The sequence below is a fragment of the Papio anubis genome, chromosome 9, assembly GCF_008728515.1.
Source record: "Papio anubis isolate 15944 chromosome 9, Panubis1.0, whole genome shotgun sequence".
Taxonomy (NCBI): domain Eukaryota; kingdom Metazoa; phylum Chordata; class Mammalia; order Primates; family Cercopithecidae; genus Papio; species Papio anubis.
In genome coordinates this window covers 2,306,302-2,326,613 of record NC_044984.1, presented here as the reverse complement: position 1 = coordinate 2,326,613, position 20,312 = coordinate 2,306,302, and the positions used below count along the sequence as shown (strand labels likewise).

The 20,312-nt window shown below is 47.5% G+C and overlaps 1 protein-coding gene and 1 long non-coding RNA gene across 47 annotated transcripts in view; both read right to left on the bottom strand.

Moving 5' to 3' along the window:
- The window catches only part of CACNA1C (calcium voltage-gated channel subunit alpha1 C), a 729,498-nt gene that overhangs the window by 403,687 nt on the left and 305,499 nt on the right, over positions 1-20,312 (bottom strand). The window lies entirely within an intron of this gene.
- Positions 10,049-20,312, bottom strand: part of LOC108581255 — a 28,182-nt gene continuing 17,918 nt past the window's right edge. The window contains exon 2 of the long non-coding RNA XR_001893194.3: positions 10,049-10,234. This is a non-coding gene — a long non-coding RNA (uncharacterized LOC108581255). The remainder of the gene's footprint in view (positions 10,235-20,312) is intronic.

Below are 20,312 nucleotides of genomic sequence, written 5' to 3'. Positions count from 1 at the left end.
GTGCCAAACATGCATATTACCTCATTTAATCCTCGAAACACTCTTAGGAAGCAGATACCATTATGGTTCCCATTTTACAAATGATGAAATTGAGGCTTAGAGAGGCTGAGTGCCTTGCCTGGGTCCCATGGCGAATAAGTGGCCTATCTAGTGAAACCTAGGGCCATCAGATGACCAAAAGGAAAATGTAAAATCTTCCCTCCTAGGAAATGAGGATCGAGTTTTCCCCTTCTGGTGGTTTCTGAATCAAAAGCATCTTCTGGGAAGCTTCACTATTCCTGAGAATAACAGGAATAACAGATTCTTCATTCCTACCCTCAGAGGTTCTGTTCCGGCAAATGCGGATGAGGCCTAGGAATCTGTATTTTCTCAAAGACCCTGGGGGGATTCTGATCATCTTTTCAGGACTGAGAAGCACTGGTCCCACAGGTACCCACACCTCTCTCCACAGCATCTGAACCAGCCATGCCACGCATCAGAGGAGAGCTCTCTGGCAAACACTCCCCGAGCATCTACCAAGCAGGAAATGGTACACAGCTGGGCAGCACGCCAGCCCTCCCTCCCACCTGCCTCCCACATACACCGGAAAATGTTTTTAGTTTAGCCCGGTGGGCCTCAACCTTGGCTGCACATGAGAGCCACTTGGAAAACTTAAAAAACAAAAAAGCAAAAACCACACCTCCTGATGTCCAGGGAGGGCCGGTGGACCAAAGGAAGAGGCGGGGCCCAGGTACCCCGTATCGTTATATTTAAAGTTTCCCTGGTCATTCTAATGCACAGTTCGTAAAGCTGTCTTTTTTAGGATGAAAGATACTGGCCATTCAACCTTGGCGTTCAGAAGCCCCTTTCTCACATAAGCAAAGTGAGCAGGGACTCTCCTTAACAGCTCGGGCTAATTTTAAAACTAATAATACTAAAATGTTTTAATGCCCTCACTAGCTCCGTTCAGCCTCATTAGGAAGAGTAAATAAAACAGACCGCATTCCCACACACATACTCAAACCTACAAAGTCCCCGGAGGTGGCAGCCACATCAGTGTTACTCTTGAAGTCAGTTTCCAGCACAGTGTCCTGCAAGATTGGAGTGGCCCGGCACAGAAGGGTGGGCTGGGAGGACTCGAGAGAGCCCCTCGATGGGTTCTCTGTGGTCCAAAGATGGGAACCGGCTTGTCTGGGGACACACAAAGCACTAGCAGCAACACAGAACGAGAAGCCAATTCCGCGGCTGCAGAGGGCACGGGTCTACAGAAGTTAGTCTGAGAGCCTTCCAGGCTCTACTTGGCACCTTTTGAATGCCAGGGCAGACATGAACCAAATCTGTCCCGGAAGCCTCCATGTTAAGACCCTATCACCTGGCCCGGCACGGTGGCTCACGCCTGGAATCCCAGCACTTTGGGAGGCTGAGGCGGGCGGATCACGAGGTCAGGAGATGGAGACCATCCTGGCCAACACGGTGAAACCCCGTCTCTACTAAAAATACAAAAATCAGCTGAGTGTGGTGGTGCATGCCTATAATCCCAGCTACTTGGGAGGCTGAGGCACAAGAATTGCTTGAATCCAGAAGGAAGAGGTTGCGGTGAGCAGGGATTGTGCCATTGCACTCCAGCCTGGCAACAGAGCAAGACTCTGTCTAAAAAAAAGACCCTGTCACCTGAGAGATGCTTGTGTGGCCAACTTGAGCTGTAACTATAGGATGAGCAATTTTGTTCCTTGTAAAAGAAGCCTGAGACTATCGGTGAGCCCTTGTCACGGGGAGGGCAGGGTGCTCTTCCCCGGAAGGACTGTCCCTCTTCCTTGGATGGGGAAACTGAGGCTTCGAGCAGTTGAGTTGCTGCACCAAGGTCACAGCCGCACATGTGAGGATTTGAACCCCCCTGTCTGACTCCACCGCCCTTGCCTGGACCCCCTGTGATGTCGTCTCCCTTAGATGGTGCCCAGCAAGGACACAAGCCTATTTTGAGAAGAACTGCTGAGGTCCCTGAAACAGAAAAGGCAACCTCCTTCTAGCCGTTTTCTTTTCTTCCTTCTCCTTTTTATTTATTTATTTGTGTGTGCACACATGTGTGTGTGTGCAGTTTTGGGGTTTTTTTGTTTCTTTGGTAAAGGTTGGAGAGCTGCAACACACCTATATATCCAACTGTTCAGACAGATACAGGTATACACCCTATATATATCCAACTGTTCAGACAGATACAGGTATACACCCTATATATATCCAACTGTTCAGACAGATACAGGTATATGCCCATTACAGATTTAAGTATATGCACAGAGTATGGAGAAATCAACACATATATAATATAGATGCATATTTATCTGTAGATACTTAGACAAAGCAGAAAAGACGGCCCCTGATTCTCACAAAGACACAATGGAATGCTTTCAACGTCACAATATCACTGGTAACATCCACAAGCCACGCTGTGGGGCTTGGCAACGGTGGGGAAAATACACACCTGGGCATGTGCTTTCCACAGAAATGACCCCCTGGCATCTGTCTTCCCTTTGTCTTTCCTCCTGGGAAGCAAGGGCCACTGCCCATGTTCTCCGACAACCCACTGCCTCTTCAGGAATTAAAATAACAACCATAATAACAGCCCTAGTGAATCAACTCAGTGCCCTGGTCCACTAATGACAACTCTCTGATACTGCCAATGGTTTTCTATTTTTCAGTCTTCTCCTGTTGCAGGCGGGATTTCTCTCTCAAAGCCCAGACAATGCTATGGATGAAACAGTCGTTAAATGCCTCTGGTGAATGCTACTGTCACTAAGGCAGCTCCTGCAGTGGCGGCTCCCACGTGTTCCGTGCTCCTGTCCCTAGGGAGTTGATGACACCAGGAATGTGGACGGTAGGCTGACAGGACAGCACTCGAGAAGACTGCTCATACAATTGGAGTTGCTTCTATTACTGAGTGTTTCCTTTGCTGTCCTGGACCTGACATCTTTCTTCTTACCATGGACATTTTTCTCCCACCAACTAAGAGAGGGTTATACCCCCAAGGCAGGAGGACCAAGACCAAAAGGTGATGAAGAGCTGGCTTTCTAAGCTCTTCTCTGTTTCCTCAGTCATCTCTGTGGATGTATCTGATCTGTGATGAAGTGATTCTGATCAAGGTGTTAACCAGGTCAAGTTTTCTCTTCCCGTGGAAACTATGGAATAATGGAAGCAAAAGTCAAGCTGGAATGGTGAAATTTCAGGCCGTGGGACATTTACAAAGAAGAGACATTTCCACCTCATGCAGATGGCTATCCATTTCCATACTGTTGGACCACAGACCAACGGGGGAATTTGGTATTATTTTGGGTCCCGTAGAACCCCTGGCTTTCCTTTCCCTTATTCTCACTCCTCGGCTCTACAGTAGAGAATTTATTAGATAGTCTGTAGTGTGAGGTGGAAGAGCCTAAGGCAGGAGGCTGGGGACAGAGTCTAGTTGGAGGTGGCGGTGGTCCCACGTGAGGATATGCTGAAAGCAGCACCAATTATTTCTTTGGATTGGCCTTGGAAGTGAGAGGAAAGCTAGGCCTGCACTCCTTCGGACCCTACTAATTTTCCTCCAGCCTGTCACCTCTCCCAGGGCAGTGCTGCAAATGATCTCGGACTCCCCCAGAGCCCAGAGGATGGCAGTGTCAGGAAATATCAGATGCCTTTGTTGTCTATGACCTGTCTTTTGGACCTCCGAGGCCAGACTGTTACAGAGATGCCCCAGCCATTGTCTGCAGCCTGGAGTTTTAGGTTCCCCTGCCACTAGGGTGAAGATTCCCTGTGCTCCTGCATTTGCAGCCCACAGACTGCTCCTCATAAGCATTCGAGCAGAGTGGCTATCACGTCCCCACTCCATTAGCATGGATAAACATTTGTGCTCGCTCATCCTCTGTCAGCGTCTCTCTGCTCCGCACTCCCTTTCCATTTCTCCATCTTTACTCTGAGGCACAGGGCACGAGTCATCCATTCTTATGGCACCTGCTGAGCAACCTCATTTTTCTGACCACTCTGGCATGTGACATCCCTTCCATTCTCCCTGCTTCTTACCAAGGCTGCTCTCATACGAGAGATGTGGGCAAAACCCAATCACAGGGATAAGGAAGCAACATGGTCACAAAAACACAATGAAAAAATCCCATGCAATCTGGGAGATGCAGCTATGGCAGAGGACACATGTGGAGAGGCTGGCAGTGTGGCCGAGAAGAACACCGGCCCACTTCCACGTTTGCCACTTACTAGCCACGTGACCTCGGTCAAGGTATGTCACTGCTTACCCTGCAAAATGGAAGTAATGCCAAGACACAGGGAGGTTACGCTGATTCCATCATATGAGGGTCGTAATGGGTCTCACGCTGTGACAGACCCATTGCAATGACTAAACGGTAGGTATTGTTATTATTTAAAAACCATTATCACTCTTAATACCACTTAGCATGTATTTGGCCCCCTCAGCTGTGCCAGAATCGTTGCTATCAACACACATTCACTGAATGGCTGTTTTTCAGAATTCTGCTAGGTACTAGGACTAAAGGAAGGACAAGAAAATTCCCTGCCTTGGAAAGAGAAATCGGGGTATCCAGGCACAGTTGCCACAAGCCACAGGGGTCATGTGCACAGTAAGGAAGGATGCTTCACTGAGGGGCATGTGGTTACAGAAGGAAGTTTGGTTTGAATGAAACCTTGAAAGACCGAAGAGGGAGAGGCATGTTAGACGGGGTTGCCGGAGGTGAGAAGCGGCACGATATGAATAAGAAACAGGGAATTCGTCTGCTTGACCATATGGAAGGACTCCTGAAGGATAATGGGGAGTGTTCAGGGAAGCTGCTAAGGGCTTAAGGATGTTCACTGCCCAGGCTTCACAAAGCCAAGCTCTTTCAAAGGCGACTGAAGGGCATGGGGCGGTTTAGGAGGAAGACTCTCAGAGGCACACATGAAGGGCTGGTGAGTGGGCGGCTGTAGGCAGGGAGCTGGCAGAAAGACTCCTGCACTCAAGCCAGCCCCGGAAGACGTGGTGAAAGAGGGAAGAGGAAGGAGGGCTGGGGTGAGGTACAGGCCAAATACACCCCTTCCCCGGGAGAGGCACACACAGAACTGTGCGCACAGTATCGCTTCACTGTCCACGGAGATGACACAACTGGAGCAGATGTGACTCGCTGAGCACCATGTGCACACAGACAGGGACCGCCCTGCCCCACCTACTGCTGACTCTCTTGCTTGATCTGTGGTGAAAGTTGCCTTGACTACTTGTCTGGGTCAGTGTGACCAACAATGTGTCTGCAGTCCCAGCGGCTGCCAGAGACGCTCAATACTGAGGTGACATGTCACATATTAACTAACAAAGCCATTTAACCCACATCTCTACTTGGGCTCCTCTGGCTCGGATGGCATGCATGAGGCCACACTCCCTTTCTTGGTCTCTTGGCATGCTTCAGGCTCTATGATATATCCCGACAGCACGCACGAAAGGAATCTTTCCCCCACCACACCAGGCCTATCGCGATGGTTCCTGGCCAGCCTCCCCTGCCCCCCACTCTCCACTGCCCCAGCTGGCCCTTCTGAGTCTCCTCAGGGCCTTTCCTACTGTCTGCCCAGCTTCTGCCCAGGGTATTCAAGGCCTTCGTGCTTTGACTCCAATCTACGTTTCCAGCTCCATCATCCTCAGCAGTTCAGGGAACAACCAAATAATACACGGAAGTGTTTGTGCCTGGGCATATATCAAGGAAGGTATAAATGAGCTGCAGAGGGAAGTGGAATTTCCTGGGCTCCCCAAGCACAACTATACCCGTGTCTCATGCTATGGGCCACGCTCTTCCTTCTGCCAGGACCCACCACCACTGCCATTTCTTCTTGCTGACTCCTGCTCATCTTTAAGATGGAGCTCAACTACATCCTCCCTGAAACCCTCCCCTTTAACGCCAGGCAAAAAGCACTTCCTCTGTCCTAAATTATGAATATATGCTCTCCATTAATATATTACCAATTGCTATTTCATTTTAAATTATAAGCCCATCTCCCATGTGGATGGTAAACACCCCTCATGTCTGGTCAGGGTTGTGTCTTGTCTTCCTTTGAATAACTAGTGCCTGACAGTGGTTGCTGCATATTATTAGAAAGTTAATAAATGATTAAATTAATATATTAGTACAAAAGAAGACTTGCTATTAGAGTTATTACAAGAGTTCTGTCACCTCAAGAAAAAATGATAAATTATAACATAGTGTAAGTACTGGCAGATGCTGGAAGCTGCTGTCATCTACTAGTCACTCATCAAACACTTACTGTCTACTATATTCAGGCACTATTTCAGGCTGTGGTAGGGATATAAATAGAAATGATAAGTGTATAATATAGTTTGGAAAATGAAGTATGAAAAATAATAAGCCAAAACAAGCTACTCTAAAGGTCAAACTGTGAAAGGCTCTAGACCAGCGGTGCCCAATCTTTTGGCTTCCCTGGGCCACACTGGAAGAAGAATTGTCTTGAGCCACACATAAAACACACTAACACTAGTGATAGCTGATGAGCTAAAAATAAATGCAAGAAACATCTCATAACGTTTTAAGAAAGTCTGTGAATTTGTGTTGGGTCACATTCAAAGCCATCGTGGGCCGCATGTGGCCAGTGGCCCACGGGTTGGACAAGCCAGCTCTAGGTGTTAGAGGCATTCATGGAGTCAAAGGGCTGAAAAATATCAATTATAGCAACACCAGTTAAGCACACTAGACATTTAGTTTATTCCACTCCCTGCATCATGTCCCAATCAGATGAGAATCGCTCATATGTATAAAAGTTTATTGTGAACAGGCAAAAAGGCATTTGACATTTATCAGGAAAAACTTGCTTGTGTCTATTCTAGCACACTTATGCTACAGGTTGAGCCAATTTCTTTGGCTTGTGGTCTTCAGAGGAGATTTAAAAGTGTTACCGTTTCCTTGCCAGAGGTTACTTTCTTGCCTTCTGCTCCTTTCCCTCTCCTGCCCTCAAGCCTGAAGTACACCCACTAAGGCCTCAGCTTTTACAAGATCCCCCATGAACAACCAAATAATACACAGAAGTGTTTGTGCCTGGGCATATATCAAGGAAAGTATAAATGAGCTGCAGAGGGAAATGGAATTTCCTGGGTTGCCAAGGGGCTTTTAAAACTCATAAATACACCAGAAAATAAAAGGAAGGAAGTAATTATGGACAGCTCTCTGGCATGCTCCTAACCAGGCATGCCGGCTCCCACCAGCGCTCCAGTGTGGGCCTGGTGCTGCAGGGCACGGGAAAAAGGCAGGCAGAGACACTACAGCCACATCCTCACTTGGACCTTCACCCATAGGCTCTGCCCATTCAGGGAAGAGATGGGCTGAGAACTAGAAGCTCCCCAGGCCACCTAAAGCAGGCAGCTTTGCTTAGATACCCTCAGTCTCCGCCCTGCCCACCCTCTCCACCAACCTCTGCACATCCCCCTCAGTCCCTCTTGCCTGCCTGCCAGTGCCGCCACGGTATTTAGTAAACGTTTGTTGATTGAATACATGAAGCTGTAGAGAGGTTTGACAACTTGACCAAGGACATACGGGTGGTAAGTCCTGGAGGTTTCCAATGTGGGCTGTCTGATTCCTGAAACAGTGCTCCTGACCTCCGTGCTGCACAGTGTGAAAGCACTGAAAAACGGTCCTCAACTGTATCCTGCTCCAAATACCTTAGAATATCAACAAACGTGCTCTCTTTATACAAAATGGGACACAACAAACGTGCATGGAATTGAATCATCACCTTGGAGGTCAGAAACTGTGTCTAACTAAACACATGCACGCTTCCTTCTCTAATATTCCACAAGAGGGTAGACCTATCCAATAGGACTCATCGCCTGCTTCACTCACTGTTGTACACTGATTTAGCACAAGCTCGTCTTGTCTACTGAACCCTCATCTTCTTAAGGACCAAGGTCATATTCTATGTTTCTCTGCCTCCCTGGCAACCAGCACAAGGCCTGGCAGTTGGTAGTGCTGAATGGATGTCTGTCAACTGACTCCACGCTATTTCCAATCCCAGTGATGCCCTCCTGCTGGTCTCACTGACAGTTCAGCTCAGAGCAGCCTGAGACCTGGGCAGGTCATTAAGCCCAACAGAACAGTGGCAAACTTAAACGACCCTCTCCTGCCTTCTCAGTTGGAAAAATGCTTCCAAACAAAATCTCAGAATGAAATGTGGCATGGCTCCCTAATTAGGCTCTCTCTCTCCTTCTAGCTGATGGAGGATTTCTGGAAAAGGTCTTCTTCCTGCATGTGAATCACTCTTCCCACGTAGTAAACAGAGGTGACGTTAACGGCAAAAGGACCAATTCCAGTGGGCTGGTTACATTCACCTTTCTTGCTTCTTGGGAGGGACAAACAGCAAATCGAAAGCAGCTTGGATGTCTACCCAGAACAGGCACTTCCAAATGCCGCCATTTGCAAGTCGCCTCTAGCTCTGCCGTCACAGCAAAATCCTGCGCCCTCCACTGCAGGGCACTTTTGTGACTAAAAAACTATATTTATGCTGAACACAAGACCAAACAAAAGCTCCAGACTCTAACATCTTATTTACAAACATCTCAATGTGAAGTAATTAAAACAGTTGCAAAACTACTAGTTACCTTCCTTTCCTCCCCAACTCTCCTGGTGTCCTGCTCACCAAGGAGCAGTTCAGAAAGAGAGTGTGTAGTTTTAAGAAACCACCAGTAGGTGGTGAAGGCAAATTCTGCTGCGGAGGAGGCCCCTGAGAAGCCAGGGGCCCTTGGGCAAATATCCGTCTGGGTTCCATTTTGATGGTTTTGGCTAGTGGTTTGGGATTTTAAGGCCTCCTCATTAAAAGACTGTTCCATTTCCAAATAGCTTTTCTGGCTTAAAAGGAACGACCTTTTATTGTTTTGTAGTAATAAGGGTGACCATTTAAGTACCTCCCAGGTGCCAGACACACTAGTAGGTGCTTGACATACTTTCAATCCAGGCAACAACCCTATGACATATCCACTATCACCTCGTATTACAAAGGAACTAGGACTCAGCAAGTTCTAGTGCCCTGCCCACAGAGCTGGAATTGCTAGAACTGGGAATTTGAATCCAATCTACATAGCTCCAACATCCGTGCTACAAACCCCCTGATTTCACCTTGAAGCCTGCTGATTCAGACAATACATTTGAGTAAGCCAAGGACATGCTATCTTAGGGCAGTCAGGACAGCATCCCTAGGTCTCCAAGATCCTGAAACGACTGCCGAGGATACCGGGAATTCCATTCCTGGAACACGTCTCAGATCCCTGGGAGACCTGCCTCCTCTCCAGAGGTTACTATTCCACGCTGGTAGGAGTCCTTGACTCCTTTTCTCATCTCTAAGACACTGAGTGGAGCAGCCCTGGAGGCAGCAGCAGGGATTCTGGGTGGAGCAGCCCTGAGTGTATGTCCCTAATAAAGCCAGGCCCAAGCTCCTCGGCTCACTGTCCATGGACAGTACAATTAATCACATTCCCACTGCCACATTCCCACCCGGCCTCGAGGTCATCTTCCAGAGTCTGCCTGGTTAGGAAACAAAGTCCTTTGACACAGATCATTTCTTTCTCCCCAAGAGGGCATTTTCTCTGCCCCCAAGCAGCACTAATCCCTCATTCTTATACGTATCCTCCAACAAATCTGCTCCAAGGTTTCCATTGTGGGACTGCCACCCTGCAGGGCTGCCCAGAGGGAGTCAACACCATTGTTTCTGAAGGCACGCCCCTGCCCGGCTGAGCCCAGGGAGGCCCAGAGGACAGTGCCCCAGCACTGCCACTTTCCTGATGCCCTTTATCATACCCTGCCCCCAATCCTCAATTGCCTTGACATCTGCCAAGCAAGGCAGGCGCTGGCCAGGAGGCTCTCTCTGATGCTGGCTCTCCACCTGTCCACGCTTACCACCTGTGGACTCCAGTTCTGCCAGGCCAATTAAAACATGACATCTTCAGAGCGAGGGCAGTTGGCCATAAGTGCCCAGGAACTTCCCTTGAATCAGCTTCATTTTTCCAAAGGTGAGATAAAGTCAAAGAAACACTAATCTGGGAGTCAGAAAAGCAGATTTCCATCCAAACTTTATTACTAACTAGTTGTGCAATTTTGGACAAGTTCTTTAACTTCTCTCCTTCAGCATCTTCATGTTTGAAGCAGAAGAATTAGGCCAGGTGATCCTCCAAGTGCAAATATTCAGTGATTCTATGTGACTTGACACAAATTTCCTCTTATCAGAAGGGTAACTTGAGCTAAGTGAATGTGAACATGTAAATGGCAAAATAAGAAAGCTGTTCTGACCACTTACGAGCCTAAAACGTCACTTAAGAACTGGGTGTCCCCAGTGTGCACCCATCAGCACCTTGGCCCACTGCCCGTATGGCACTGATATGCTGATCACATAATGCCTTGTTTAATCCATGTTCTCCAGTGGCATACAAGTCTCGGTGAGGGCACTGTGCCTTTAGCTCACCCACCGCTGCATCCCCAGTCCCTAGTACCACCAGCATATTGTAGGCACTCAATAACTATTTGTTGCATGAATGAATTTCCACTGTATAAATCTGATTTCCGGACTGTACCAGAGACCAGGCAGCAAGCACATATTTAATAGACTCTGCAGCTCTTCTCTACCCCTTCCCTGTAGATTTCCATAGGAAAATGGACTTCTGATGGTTCTAACAGTGAGTTTTGTCCAGCAGGGTTGCCTCTGGAGGTGGCCAGTTTCCCTCCTCCATCCACCCCCTCCCCAGTCAGTGCAGCAAATTCAGGATGACCACTGGGCATAGGGCCTCAAAAGCCACATCCACTCAGCATCCACAATTTGCTGCTGAGCCATGGGCTCCTTTTTCCCACCTGCTCCTTTTTGGCACATGCCTCGACTCTCATACCCTCCCCTCTGTGCTGTCCGCACCCCCTGACGCTGCAGGAGAGAAGACCCAGCACTTCTCAGGAAGCTTTGGCTCCTGCTGGCTCCGCTAACCACTTGAGGGCACATCTTCCCCATATGGGATGCATTTGGTAGAAAATTAATCAAAGGCATCTGATTTCAATGAAGCCCTAGTCCTTCCAGCTTGGTCCACAGTGCACGAGAGAGCCCTCTTAACCTGACCGGCAGCCTGACAGCTTGGCATTTCTATATCTTTAAAGGCAGGCTAAGTTGGAGAATAGACTTTTAATTAAAATTTACCTTCCTATACATGTGTTGCCCCACTGTTTACATTGTAATTTTCAGGTGACACATGCATATTAGTGCTACCTTTTGGGTGCTAGCAGTGGCAGCTCTACTGATGAAGGCCACACTAAAGGATCCATTGACTGGGTCTGCCAGAGCCACTGGGTAACTGGCACCCTGCAGCAAGGCGATTAATCTATATATTCTTCCTCATAGCTGTTGTAGATACAAGCATGGGGCGGTGGGTGGTCCTGAGGGAAAACAGACAGAAGGGAGGCACAGACCCGCCAAGGACACACAATACAAAATGCAAGGCACCTTCTCAGCCCCGCAGCCAAACTGGGTGGAAAGCGCCACTGCCGAAGACCTTGGAATAACAGACCCCATCAAGGAACGCAAACCTAGTAATGGACAAGCCGACTCAGAGGGAAAATGGAGCTGCAAACACCTGTGACGGGGAGAGGCGGAAAAGCACTTTTGGGGTGCAATCAACCTATTCCAGGGCAACTGACTATGCTTTCTAGGTCGCCAGGACCAACTGGTTGGTTGGTTCTTGAACTGTCTGGGAAGGCAGAATCTGCGCAAGAGCCTCAAACTCCAGAGCAAAGTAAACAGGCCATCGTCATGTACTTAGCAAGAAATCCTCACTCCTCAGAGAGACGCTGGCTGGAGAGGGAGGCCGGGCAGGGTACACGGCCGGCTCTCACACTTACAGCACATTCATGCTCAAGGAGTGGGGGCTGTGGTGTAGGGAGGAAGCTTCAACTGTGCTTCTCCAAAGGACGAGGAAGAGGAAAACAACTGTGTGTCCCTGGGCAGGGCTCGGTTCCCTTTGATGATGCAGTCGTCAGTGGAATTCTTGAGGGTCTTCACTCGAACTCAGTGATTAACACACAATCTGACCAATGAATAGTTATTGGATGATGCAAAAAAAAAAAAAAAAATCAATGATCGGAAATCGTTTTCAGCCAGAGCCATACATTAAAATCAACCTGGAGAATGTGAACAAATTCAGATGCCCAGGCCACATCTGCAGACATTCTAATTCCTGTGTTCATAATCATGATTTCCAAAGTGTGGTCCCAGGCCAGCAGCAGGGAGTCACCCGGGAGCTTTTTAGAAATGCAAATTCTCAAGCTCCATCCTGGAGCCACTGAAACTCGGAAGTGGGAGCCCAGGAGTCTGTGTTTTAACAAATCCTCCAGGTGATTCTCATGCCCACTCAAGTTTGAAAATGAAGGGCCTGGAATAGACTGTAGGATCCTGACATTGTTTCTGTTAAATGATCCCAGATGATTCTTCTGTGTGGCCAGGGATGAGAATTACTAACTTAAAGACTCACAGGAGCACTCCCAATGGGACATGGCCTGCTTTCCCCAGAATGACAGAATTGGTGAGAGCTTCTCATCAGCCAAGCCCACATCAAGACCACGCAGGCTGAAACTGCTCTTCGGGCACTGATCTCCACTGACCCAACCTTCCTAAATAGCCACTGAACAAATGAGCAGCCACATTCATTCTCATTCCCTCATTTCTCTGGAACTGCACCATGTGCAGCCCTGCCTCAAGGGACACAATCGCTTATCCAGCGACACTCCATGAGGTCACGATCACAATCCAGATGAGCAGGAACGACTCAATACTTGCCCGATCCCTCCCCTTGCGAAGGTCAGGTGAGGAGGGGACCCATTCCCAGAAACCCTTCCTCTAGAACATTCCTTGGGAAAAATGGAGAGAAGGGGTTAAAAGTACCGGGAGACCATGAAGGAGGAAAAGCCATAATTTGAGAAACCCAGAAGAGGTCCTAATGGTAAAGAGCCCTCTGTCAACTGGGAGCAGGCCCCTGTGGGACCTCCCACATCTGGGCCCGGAGGCCCCCACTGTGCCGGCGTAATTGGGACAGTCAGCCAGGCAAAGCACACAGCTTCCAAATTTCTTGCATGACCCCCCCACCCCCACTCCCGCCCACAACACACAGCCCTCACTTTAGATTTTGTCTCCAGAAAACAAGAATAAAAATCTGCTTAAAAATCCTCTGGGGTTCCAACGTGCTTGGGGCACATGAGTAAGGCAAGGCCACTACCAATTTCAGTCCTGAGGCACATTCTTTTGGGACAGTGAAGAAATCCTTTCTCCTGTTATGAGCATCGCTCAGTGAGAAAAAACATAACAAAGTCGTAAACAAGAGTCCCCAACTCACATTTCCCGCTGTCCAGAGGAGGGCTGCTCATGACAGCCTGAGTCCAGGTCCTGTCATTGTTTCTTGTTTGTCTCCTTCCAGCCTAACCTCGTGACTCTGTGGCCAGAGTGCTCTGGAGGGAGGAACTGTACCTCCTGACTCCACAGCCCCAGCCCTGGGCCCCGCACACAATTCACACCTGATCCCAACAGGAGCTGCTGAATGAACCTCCAGACCTGTTCTTCAGCCACCCAGAGAAGCCCCGAAGCCAGAACCACTGCAAAGCAGCTGGGTGCTGGGCCATCAGGCCCGGTTACCTATGACATCTTCCCACAGGGTCCTTACTGTGCAGATCCTGTGGACACTGGCCCTTCCCATCTGGCTTCCTGCCTAAGGCACATTTTTGTCTGCTTGCTCCACTTTCAAGTATTATGTTCTAGGAATACTAGCCACTAAGGCATCTTCTCAAATTCCTTATTAAAGAATAGGCCAGAGCCTAGGATAATCAAAGTTCTTGTTTCCTACTCCCTTTTAAGGCCAACAATGAAACCTGTTTCCCAGGCCTCGGCAAGCTTTGACATTAACTCTAAATGGAAGGTCAAACAGGCCAGTCTTGTTTCAAAGCTCTTTGCAAAGAAAAAGGACAACTGAAAACAGAACCGGCCAGGTATAAATGACGAGTATTTAGCTCTTGGTAACTCTGTTCATTCTAATAACTCCGGCAGTCATCCATAATTCACATGAGGCAACATCCGTTGAAACAGCTGAGTGAAGAAAACAGGCAATGGGACTAGGAGACCTTCATTTTTAGTTAGAGTTCAGCCCCTGGGAAGCATCCCAGGGCCTCAAACTCCCTGACTGTAACATGAGGGCTGGCCTAAAGGAACTCGCCTGAAAAGCTGTGCAGTTTTAAAAATCCCTATCTTCAATAGAAAACAGCTGAAATCCCAGAATGACAGAATTGAAGAGAGCTTCTCATCAGCCAAGCCCACATCAAGACCACGCAGGCTGAAACTGCTCTTCGGGCACTGATCTCCACTGACCCAACCTTCCTCCATGAATGTGCTATTCCTTGCACATATAACTTAAATTCCTAATAAAACACTCCCTTCCACTCCCCGCAAAAAGTCCCTGGGTAGGTGCACACCAGCCTCTCTTGAATGAGCACATTAGCAACAGGTTGAGAAAAAGAGTAGAAGTACCATCGGATAAGAACATGGAGTCTGGAGAACAGGGAACAGTGGAAGGGAGCCTAGGAACATGGAAAATAAGTCTCATCTATAACTCTGCTTTGAGTAATTCCCGCTCTGCTCCACAGCAGAGTCCTCTAATTGAAGGTCAACTCATTTGGGATGAGGAGGTGTTTAAGGAGAGTTTCAGAAGAGAGCTCCTAAGTTCCGAAAGCTCCTGAGTGGTGGCCGGCACGTGCTATGGGCAAGGAAGACAGGCTACGATTTCCTCTACTACCTGGGCTCTCCCTGCAGCCCTACCTCACCTTCACAAGTGGTTCTGGCCAGTGGTATGTTGTTAAATGTTTTAACAACCGGCTTTTAGGGGAGAGAGAAGGAAAGCTCTGGTTGTAGCATACACCAGTTTTTGTGGTGTAAATATTCCCCCTACTGCCCATTTCAAGCTATCAATGTAATGACACTGAACGCCCAGTGTAAAGGGTTGAGTTCAGCCAGCTCTCATGAGCCCTTCCCACCCGCTTGACCCAAGCAAGAGGAAATTCCTGCTAGGTAACACGCAGGGATGGAATGGAGAGACATGGAGTGTTTCTACAGACGGAGCAAAGTGTGAGTGACAGGCTGCTGTCAGCACTTAGTGGCCCATCCCTCCTCCCAGAGAGCAGAAGAGATGCCAGGCACCACGGGAAGCCAACCCGGAATCTGCAGAAAGGCCCTAGCCGGGGCGCCGCTCACTGAAGCCCAGCTCCCACCAGAGGGCAGGCTGGAGAAATGAAAGGAGACACATGGCCCTGGTCCGTTCTGTGGCTACCAGGACAGGTAACGAGGAGGAGGCTTCAGGCTCTAAGGAAAATGAAGTTTGGGGATCACCACTAGAAGTTAATGATCTTTGCTGCCCCTTGGAGCAGCGGGCATCGCTGCAGACTCACACTGGAACCAGGCTGAACGGAGAGTCGCTTGCCTGCAGCTTAGGGGCAGAACTGTCTCGTCCAACTGCCACTCAGTGAGGAAACTGAACAAAGCAGGACCCCATAGAGTGCACAGGCCCGAATTATGGTAAATTACAAAGCAATGATAATCATTTACATGTGTGTGTGTGTCTGCCAGTGTATGCCTCACTTTCACAGACCTTTCTTCTTTTTAATGCTGATCCTGGGAGGCAGACAGAACAGTCAGTTCTCTCCCTAAAGAGTTGACAGCATAGAAGCAGGCAACATGCCCGCCTGGAGGGTTGCTCTGCACTGCACCCGGGCCCTGTTCTGCACCGTCCTCCCCCAGCCCCTCGCTGTCTCTTCCTTTCAGTGGCTCTTCTCATTCATTCCATCTTGGCAGCAGCCGCTTGTGTAACTAAAACCGCAAGAAACTTTGTTTGGCTTCGAATTCAGAAGAAATTCCAGTAACTCACTTCCCACTACCTAAAAAAAAAAAAAAAAAAAAAATCCAGAGCTCTGCTCTAGAGAATTCAGCTTTTCCCGTGGGTAAAATATTCACAAAAAAATGCTCCCTCTCCCCGGCTTACCCCACTCCCCCGCTGAAGCCCCAACATCTGAAAGTCATCGGCCCCTCACTCACACAGCCCGGCAGAGTCCCCGGCACTTCCTGAGGGCCGGGGCTGAGCTAGGGGGATGGCGGGTTCCTGTTTCATGGCTGGGGCCAAGCAAGTTAAGAGCTGTTGAAAGATGTGCTTGGCTGGTCTCTCTCCTCACCCGGGTATACTGTTGATTTTTGTTTTCAGTGGACAACGAAGCCAGGGATGAGATCTCTGGGCATCCAGCTCCTGGATCTTGGAAAAAGGCATAGCCAAGGCCCTCCTTACTCCTCCCCACCGGCCATATCTAATATCTGCTAACACCCTTGCAAACAGCTTCAGGTCTGCATGAATGAAGAACAAGTAGCTGCTGCTAACTCTGCATGTCCTAGGCCCTTTCTATTGAAAGTGAGGCCCAGGATTCGGACAAACGGCAGCATCCTCTGGGAGCTTGTTCCAAATGCATCATCTTGGATCCCCATCCTGGATCTCCTGAATCAGAATTGCATTTTCACAAGATTCCCTGGCACCATCTTCAGACCACGTGCCAATAAACATTTCGGTGTAATAGACACGTATTGGGTACCTGCTGTCTACCAGGCACTGTGCTGGGTGCTGAGGTGATAAAATTCTGAAAGTGGAATCCCTACTCCCGTGAGTATACAGGACAGACTGGCTCATGGCAATAATGCCCTGTCCCTGCAGGTTGAGTGTGGACACACGGTAAGGGGTCCATGGTCGTCCCTCATGGAGGTGAAGGCTCTAACTTGTCCCAGCCTGACCCTGTGACTTCAGATGCGTCCTACCCTGCATTTTCAGTACAATTCTGTGGCTGATACTGGTTTGCTACCCAAACTCTCCCCTGAAAAAGGTAAGACACTTTGTCAACCTCCCTTGCAGCCAGTTGGAACCAGTTAACTGGACTGTGTCACGAAGAGTAAGGAGAAGTAGCCTTGCACCTTGCTACTCAAAATGCAGTTTCCAGCCACACTGACATACTCTGGCAGCTTGATCAAAACGCGGAATTTCAGGCTCTACCTAAGATCTACTACATCCAAACCTGTATTTTAATGAGATCCCCAGGGGATCCTTGTGTAGATTAAATTCAAGAAGTACTATGCTAGGGACTTCTGGGAAAGACCCTGTTTTATGTAAAAAAAAAGGGCCAGAGTGTTACTGGCTCCACTCCTTCCTGGTTCCACCTGCCTTGAATGGGGGCATGATGCCTGGAGCCCCACTGACGACCATCTTGCAACCATAAGGAAATCAGCTTGAATATGAAAAGCCAACAGGCTCGGTATAAGGAAGTGGAAAGAGAGAAAGAGCCTTGGTTCTCAGTGGCATCTTGAGCTGCTGAACCAATTCAAAGTCCTTAAGTATCCTGTTACTCGAAGTGGAGAACATTCCTAACCTACATGTACTCTTTGTTCTTTACATGAGCACAGGTCTTGAGGCAGCTGATCAAGCCTGAAGAAAGCTAAAGATTCTGCTGAGACCTGCCACAGCCAGACTGCAGGTCTCCTTTTCTCTGGCAGGAGGTAGGTGCGCTGTACCTGACCACTCATTCAGCAGGCACAGCTGGCTCTCATCTCGTGAGCTGTGAGTGAAGAAGTGGTTTTGGTGACCTCTTCCTAAGGTCATCACCTCAGACAAAGCTTTCCAGGCCTACAGGGGAGCCTGAGTTTTCTTCCGGGTGTTTATTTGGAACTCAGTTTCCATAAAGCTGCTGTTCCTGTCTCACTCCTGTGAGAGGCTCCCTAAGGCTTCCCTACTGAGAGGGAAATGCAGGCACTCAGCCCTGCCTGCTAAGAGTGTGCTGGGGCTGTGTCTGGTGCCTTTGGGCTCACAGGACTCTCCTTACTTTGTGGATAGGAAAGAAGAAGGGGGAGGAAGCAGGAGAAATTGGATGTATCCTAATCCAACCTCTAAAGTGTCAAGTCCTGCAAAGTTTCCCAAATTCCAGGAATGTCACCCCTTGTATTCCCCGCCTCCAGAATTTCCAACTGGTAGTCTGGTTTTGGGAATGGAAGCTCTGGATTGGTTTTGAAATAATAATCATTATAAAATTAGATAAATCCCCCTAGGTTCTTCTAAAGGAAGGAAGAGAAGGAATGAGGGAGGGAAGAAGGCAGGCAAATTATGTATGGCAAAAAAAGAGAAGATTCATAAACACATAGTATAGGAACTATGCAAAATGAAAGACAGAGAAAAAGAAAGAATTAAATAAAATGAAAGTGCCGGTGATCTGTTTGACAATGTCAAGCAGCCTAATACATGTGTAATTAGAATTCTCACAGGAATGGGGGGAAAACCAAAAACGTTTTTTATAAATAATCGCCAGAAATTTACCAATTTTAATTTTAAAAATATAAATCCACAGGTTCCAGAAGCTCAAGGAATGCCAAACACCAGAAACATGGAAAAAAAAAAAAAGAATTATACCAAGGCACATCATAATCAAATTCCTCAAAGCAGTGATCAAAAGAAAATGCTAGAAGTAGCCAGGGCATAAAGACACATTTAGGTACAGTGGAACAGACAAGAGTGACAGCAGGTTTCTTATTAGAAACAACACAAGCAAGAAGACGGTGGAATCATAGCTTTACCGTCATGAAAGAAAAAACTATCACCTGAGAATTCCATACTAAGTAAAAATATCCTTCGAAAATAAAACTGAAAAATGAAGACTTCTCTTCAGACACAGAAAAGCTAAAAGATTTTAATCCTAGCAGACTTGCACTACAAGACACGTTAAAGGAAGTCCTTCAGGCAAAAGGAAAAGAATATGAGATGGAAGTGTGGGTCTACATAGAGGAATGAAGGGCACCAGAAATGGTACTTACATGGTGAAGTGTATATGATTTTCATTTACAAGATCACTAACTGCCTAAACAAAAATAGTAACAGTGTATTGTGAGGTTTAGAACAAATGCACAATTAGCATGTATGGCCGCAATGGCATAAAGGCCAGGAAGGGAGCCATCTAAGTGTGCTATTTTGAAGTTCCTGTGCTATATGTGAAGCGGTTTAGTAAACTGAAGACAAACTGTGATGATTAAGAATGTATGCTATGAGCCCTACAGCAACTGTTAAAATAACAAAACAATGGATTTTTAGCTAATAAGTCAACAGAAGAGATGAAACTGAATCCTTAAAAATATTCAGTTAATCCAAAAGGAGGCAGAAAAAGAGAGAAAAGGGAACAAAGGCTACATGGGACTAATAGAAAACAACAGCAAGAGGTTAAACATAAGCATAGCCAGTGATCAACAGCAAATCGGTTGAATATGCCAATTAAATCAGGCTGAATAAAAGAGCAGGACCCAACTATCTGCTGCTTACGAGAAATCCACTTTAAATATAAAGACACAAATAGGTTAAAAGTAAAGGAATGGAAAAAGATATGTAGCTGTCCCTCCGTAACTGTAGGGGACTGATTCTAGGACACACCTCCTCCTGCCCCACAGATACCCAAATCCTCAGATGCACACATCCCTTCTATAAAATGCTATGATATTTACATATCACCTATGCACATCCCTCCACATACTTTAAACCATCTCTAGACTACTTATAAAAACCAATACAATGTACGGGAGGCTGAGGCAGGAGAATGGCATGAACCCGGGAGGCGGAGCTTGCAGTGAGCCGAGATCGCGCCATTGCACTCCAGCCTGGGCAACAGAGTGAGACTCCGTCTCAAAAAAAAAAAAAAAAAAAACAAAAACAAAAAACGATACAATGTAAATGCTATGTAAATAATTGTGATACTGTATTTTTTATTTGCATTATTTTTGTTATTTTTTTATTTTTATTTTCCAGTGTTTCCAACCTGCACGTGCAGAACCCGAGAATACAAAGGGCCAACTATGCGATGCTAACACAATCAAGAGGACACTGGAGTGTCTATATTAATATCAGGCAAAGTAAATGTCAGTGCAAAGGTTATCACTAGGGATTAAAAAGGGCTTTTCAAAACAACAAAGGGGTCAAGTCTTCAAGGGCACATAACAATCTTACATGTTCAGGCACCTATTAACAGAGCTTCAAAATAAACACATGAAGCAAACACTTTTCTTTGGAGAAATAGGCCAACTGATTTTAAAATTCATACGGAAATGCAGAAGGTCTAGAATAACCAAACCACCATGAAAAAGAACAAAGCCGAAGGGGTAACTAGCACTATCTGATTTCAAGACTTATTATTATAAAGCTATAGTAATCAAAGCAGTGTGGTATTGGTGTAAAAATAGACAAATGG